This window comes from Notamacropus eugenii, chromosome 4 (assembly GCF_028372415.1).
Source record: "Notamacropus eugenii isolate mMacEug1 chromosome 4, mMacEug1.pri_v2, whole genome shotgun sequence".
NCBI lineage: Eukaryota > Metazoa > Chordata > Mammalia > Diprotodontia > Macropodidae > Notamacropus > Notamacropus eugenii.
In genome coordinates this window covers 321,181,328-321,187,327 of record NC_092875.1, presented here as the reverse complement: position 1 = coordinate 321,187,327, position 6,000 = coordinate 321,181,328, and positions in this window count along the sequence as shown.

The window sequence follows — 6,000 nt, the reverse complement described above, 5'->3', positions numbered from 1 at the left end:
AGGGTGTGAGATGTTGGTCTCTGTTTAGTTTCTGTCAAAGTATTTTCCAGTTTTCCCAGAAGTTTTTGTCAAATAAATAGGGAGTTCTTATCCCAGAAGTTGGAATCTTTGAATTTATCAAACAGTAGATAACTATAGTCATTTACTGCTGTGTCTTGTATACCTAACCTAATCCATTTCACCACTCTCTTTCTTAGCCAGTGCCAAATAGTTTTGATGATTGCTGCTTTATGATATAGTTTTAGATATGGTACAGCTAGGCCACTTTCCTTGTCATTTTCCCCCCATTAACTCCCTTGATATTCTTGACCTTTTGCTCTAACAGATGAATTTTGTTATATTTTTTCTAGCTCTATATAATAATTTTTGGTAGTCTGATTGGTATGGCACTGAATTAAGTAAATTAATTTAGTGCAATTGTCATTTTTAGTATTTTAGCTTGACCTAGTCATGAGCAAATGATATTTTTTCAATTGTTTATATCTGATTTAATTTGTGTGGAAAATTTTGTAATTGTATTCATATAGTTCCTGTGGTTTGTCCTGGCAGGCTGAATCCCAAATATTTTATATTGTTTACAGTTATTTAAATGGATTTTTTCTGTCTCCTGCTGCTGGGCTTTGTGGGTGATATATAGAAATGCTGATGATTTATGTTGGTTTATTTTATATCCTGAGGCTTTGTTAAAGTTGTTAATTATTTCAAGTATTATTTTTTTTCAGTTGATTCTCTAGGATTCTCTAAGTATACCATCAAATCATCTGCAAAGAGTGATAGTTTTATTTTCGCATTGACTATTCTAAATTTCTTCAGGTTCTTTTTCTTCTCCTATTGCTAATGTCAACATTTCTAGTACAACATTGAATAATATTAGTGATAATATGCATCCTTGTTTCACCCCTGATCTTACTGGGAAGGCTTCTAGCTTAACTTTGTAAAATCTTTAGGAAAATTAGCTATACACATGTCAAGGTTATTTTGCGGAAAATATAAGAAGGGAATAGGCAAATTTTTATTAGCAAAACATTATCTCTATAGTCTCAAAAATTTTAGCTTCAGAGAATACAGATCACAGCTTGCTCCCTTAAGCAAAGGGCCACCTTCCTAACACCAGTATTCCTCTGGTGGTTTTGTATGTGAGCCAGGCATTGTACTCACAGCAAATGACAGCTCTGATGGTCTCCTGCCTCTCTGCAGAGAGGAGGGATGCATTCATTCCATCCTCTGTTCTCTAGCACCAAGAGGGCTGTAGGTAATCAGTTTAGTTGTCTTCCAATGTTGCTTGCATTTACAGTTGTAGTCATTGTGTACATTGTCATTTTGGTGGTTTGTTGTTGTTATTTTTCACTCCATTTTCCTTTCTCTAAATTTCCTTTGTTTGTTGTTTCTTGGGCATATTCATATTCTCTATGTTACAGATGAGGAAACTGAGACCCAGAGAAGTAGATGACTTTCACATTCAATTAATTAAGTGGTGGGATCAGAAAATGAATTCAGATTTCCTGACTCCAAATTAAGCCCTCTTTTCATTATACCATCTTGCTTGATTAACCTTATTAAACAGGAATAGTTTGTTTGCTGATTAATTTTGGACTCACTATTCCAAATTACCATATCTTTTAACGTAGCATTTTTGAAAAGAATGTAACACAAATGTTTTTTGCATCAATTTTTTCCACTGAGATTATTTTTCATTAAACCCCTTTCCAGAGCTTTCCAGAGATAGAGAAATTCATTGGCCAGTTTTGTACCCCACCAAAATGAAGTGTTTGGCTCACTAGTTGTTAAATCCAAATGCACGTGTATTTTCTTTAGCCTTGCAATTCTCTAAAGAAGTCCTTCTTTGATGACTTAGTGTTACATATAGTTGACCCTGGGCTGTTGGCTCTTGTGCTAATGAAGAAAAAGCTCTGATATGCTTGACCAAGTTTTGAGCCCAACCGGATGACTTCATTATTTAACCCTATGCATATTTTTTGGGGGTAATTTCTTTGAAATTTTTTTTAACAGATTACCCAAAGCAGCAGCACAGGCTTTTGATTTTAAAAAAACAAAACAAAATAAAAAACAAGATGGTGTTATTTTTTTTACAAAATCTTTTCTAAAATAATTTCTATAGAAAAGGTTTTCTATATGCCTCTGATTGCATACATATAAGTTTGGTAGAAGTAGCTAATGTTCCTTGCTAAACTAGCAAAATTAAGTTTATTTTAAGGTCTTAAACTAGAGGGACCCAAAATAAAGATGTTTGCTCTTGTTGTAAAAAGATAATGAACATATAGTGGAACTGTGCAGAAACTCAGGGAAGAGAACAGATGGGATTTTTGGCAAATGAGTGGGGAGTCTGACAGCTGGCAGCATGGGTTGGGCTGATGCCATGGCATATGGTGCTGATAATATTTCATTCAGTTAAAGGAAGTGCCGCTTAGTCATTGCCAGTCTGGAGATATCTTAACCACATTAAAAAAAATGTAACCAGCCAAGTCAGCCATGTCGCCAAATATCAATTCTGACAATTTTCTGATGTCAGTTTCTGATGTCTAAAGAGTGTTCTTATCTGAAATTTTTGCTAATGTGAGATGTTGCTGTTTTCTGTACTATTATGTCTGGGCTCATAGAACACACACAATACAAAGATGGTAATATTGATAGTGATTATGATCTCCAGGCTTGTCTGTGGCTGAAAAGAAAATTGTAGGAACAAATAACTCTTTGCCACACTGAGCAGAGCATTCAGTCAGTAACTATAATTCTTCTGTGCTTACTATGTGCTTAGCACAGTGCTAGGCATCATGAGAAGTCCCACCCAAAATTTCCTTCCTAGATCTTGCCATCCAGTGTCAGAGTAAAGACTAACACACATGAAATAGTGAACAACACATCTTCAGTACTTCAAAAGACCCATAATTTGATTGGAGTAGGCACTCCCTCTGTTGATATAGATTGCAGCCTTTCTACACTTTCGAGTTTCATGAGTTTCTGTGGCCAAAAATAAAAATCATGGTGGCTAACCTCCTTGTGTGAAACCTCTCTGACCTTAGATGACAGACATACCATCTGTCACCAGGTCCATACCTGAAGTCTCTCCAACTGGCTAGACCTAGCCAGAACTTGGACTCGGAACTGCCTCTATTGACTATCCAAGTCAATACCATGAGGCATCAAAATAGAACATCAGTGAGCAATACAAGGATATAATTATGTGCCAACTCATATGGCAAGGAGGTGTGAGGGAAGAGAAAGGAGAGATTCAAAGTTAGGGTAAGAGGCTGTGCAGTATTATCTATTCATTGTATTCTGAATATGTCTTAGCTATAATGACAATGAAAAAGGAAACAACTTAAAATTCATTTTCTTTTAAGCTACGATCGCTGATTGCTTTGTTTCAAGTTTCTTAAGAGCATTGACCATGTCTTTCTTTTATATCATCCAGAATGCCTCATGTAGTTTTTTCCAGAAGCCAATTAGTCATTTCAGAAGCAGTACTTAAAGCCTAGTCCGACTGTCTGCAAGGTGAGCTCTCCATATTCTTGAAAAATGACAAATCCCTTAACACCAATTGGCTAAAAAGACATGGTCAATACCTGCAAGAAACTTAAGACAGTTCAAACTTGAAAACATGGGACTTATGTGACTTAACCTCTCAGTGTCACAGGACACTCTAAAACTATTTTATAGGGACTATCAGTTCCATGACTCTAAGTAATAGTCTTTAAAATAGATTGTCAGAGTCTATGTAGGCAAAACATTTGTAGAGTCCTCACAGGAGACTGTACTGATATGACTCAAAAAAGCTAGCTTTTTCTTCTGAGATGAAGTGAAATAGTAGTCAGAGTAGTAAATAATAAATAAAATACTATATGATCTTGTGTGTGTTGTTTGTTTTGAAGAGAACCATGACATGAGGGAAATGATGACATGACTTGCAATTGACTTTGATTTGAGGGAGGGAGGGCTGTGCAAGGTCACCAGTCTTACTTTCTCCTCCAGAGCCATCTGGGTCCAGTGACCGGAGACAGCCTAGGATGCAACGGGCGACCTTGATCCTTTTAGGCTCAGGCCTTTTCAGGTACTCACTGAGAGTGAGGTAACCACCCATTCAATGAATAGGCCTCTTTAAGAAGTGAGTCAGAAGGTAGCCCCTTTAATTAGAAAAAAAATCAAGCTGAGAGGGGAAGACCCTCAGGATTGCCGTTCCAAAGAGAAACAGTTATCACTGGCATTCACTCAAAGCCAGGAGGGCCCAAAATACAGCCATTAAGTGGAGCTTGGGCAGGGACCCAATTGTGGTCCAGTTGTGGATGAAAGAATGGAAGGTATTGTGGTCCAGTCTATGAACTTCAGAGTGAACTGGGTTTCAGGTTTTGTGAAAGAAGAAAGGAAAGAAAGGAAGGGAGGGAGGGAAGGAAGAAAGGAGAGAAGGGGAGAAAGGAGAGAAGGAGAGAAAGGAGGGAAGGAAGGGAAGAAAAGAAAGGAAGAAATCTAGTCAGTAAACCCCAAGTTAACTGGAGGCTAGGTATGGAAAGCCTTGAGATCAGATAGTCTAACTCCCTCATTTTATACTTGAAGCCCAGTGAGGTAGAATGACACAGATGAAGAACAGCCAAAATTCAAACTCGTCCCATTATTCCAAGCTCAGCATTTCTCCCACTGAACTAATATCAAATTTAAAACATGCAAAGTGCTGTGACCTCAATACCTCATAGCTAGATATTAAAAACCAACATAGTAGTTTTGGAATTGTACTAGATACTCTGGAAAATTAGTGGCTTATTCACAATCTGTACAATATTATTTTTGTCACAAAAAAATAATATACAATGACTTGATCCTAGGTTAGGAAATATCAAACTGAAAGCTTTATTGTTTCCAGTCACATAGCTACCTCATTAGATTGATCAAGGTGCAGCATAAAACATTTTTTAAAAAATTGTAAAAGCTAGTTCTTGTATTCTGCTCTACATAGCATCACAACAGGACCACCAGGCTTGATCTACCTTCTAATTTAGAGAGGCAACTGTTGGTGGCCCTCTCATATGCTTCATTGTATGTCACTTCCTCCTTTTCTTTTTAAGATTACTTTTTGCATTCATTTAAAAAAATTTTAAGTTCCAAATTCTCTCTCCCTCCAGCTCTTCCCTCATCCATTGAGAAGGCAAGCATACAGTATCAATTATACGAGTCATGCAAATCAATTCCTTATTACCCATGCTGCAAAAACAAACATGAAAAGCAAGAAAAACCTTTTCTTTTTAAAAAAAGTTCTTAGCTATGGTTAGGTAAAAAAGAAAGAACTATCTATCAGCTAGTGTGGTGAAATGTCTATAAACACACTGTATATGGTGTCTTGGTAACATTAGAAGGGATTGTTGCAAGGAAAAACCCTTTGTAAATGCGAAAAATAAACATTGACTTCTAGGAAAACCCACCTATCCAAAGTAGCAATACATCTTAAAGGAGAGACAGGAGGCTGCATGTGACACCATAACCACCTTGTATGTACATCAATCACTTTGATTCAGACTCCTGATGGAAGCAGTCCAGGACTCCTCCAGACCACCAGCTTTGGCCATTGTGAAAGGTAGCAACCTTGGTGAAGACTGGAACTGGCATTGCTTACTGCAGGTGCTGCAGTCCCACCCTACCCCCTTCTCAGCAGCCAGTTTCTACAGATCCAGAAAAATTTCTTACCACTGCAGTCTTTGGTACTGTCAAATGGTTCAACATTAGAAATGGTTATGGATCTCTTAATGGGAATAAAACTGAAGATGCATTATCATGTGCCTGGGTGCTGCATCCCAAGAACGAAGAGCCTTTCAACCAGACTTGAAGCTGAAACTTGTATCCATTAAACAATTAGACTATTAGACTGTGTGTTCCTTGAGAGCAGGGACTAACTCACTTTTCTATTTGTATGCTCAGCACTTAGCACAAAGGAAGAATTACCTTCCATCCTTTCATCCATCCATCCATCCATCCACACATCCAATCACCTCTTTA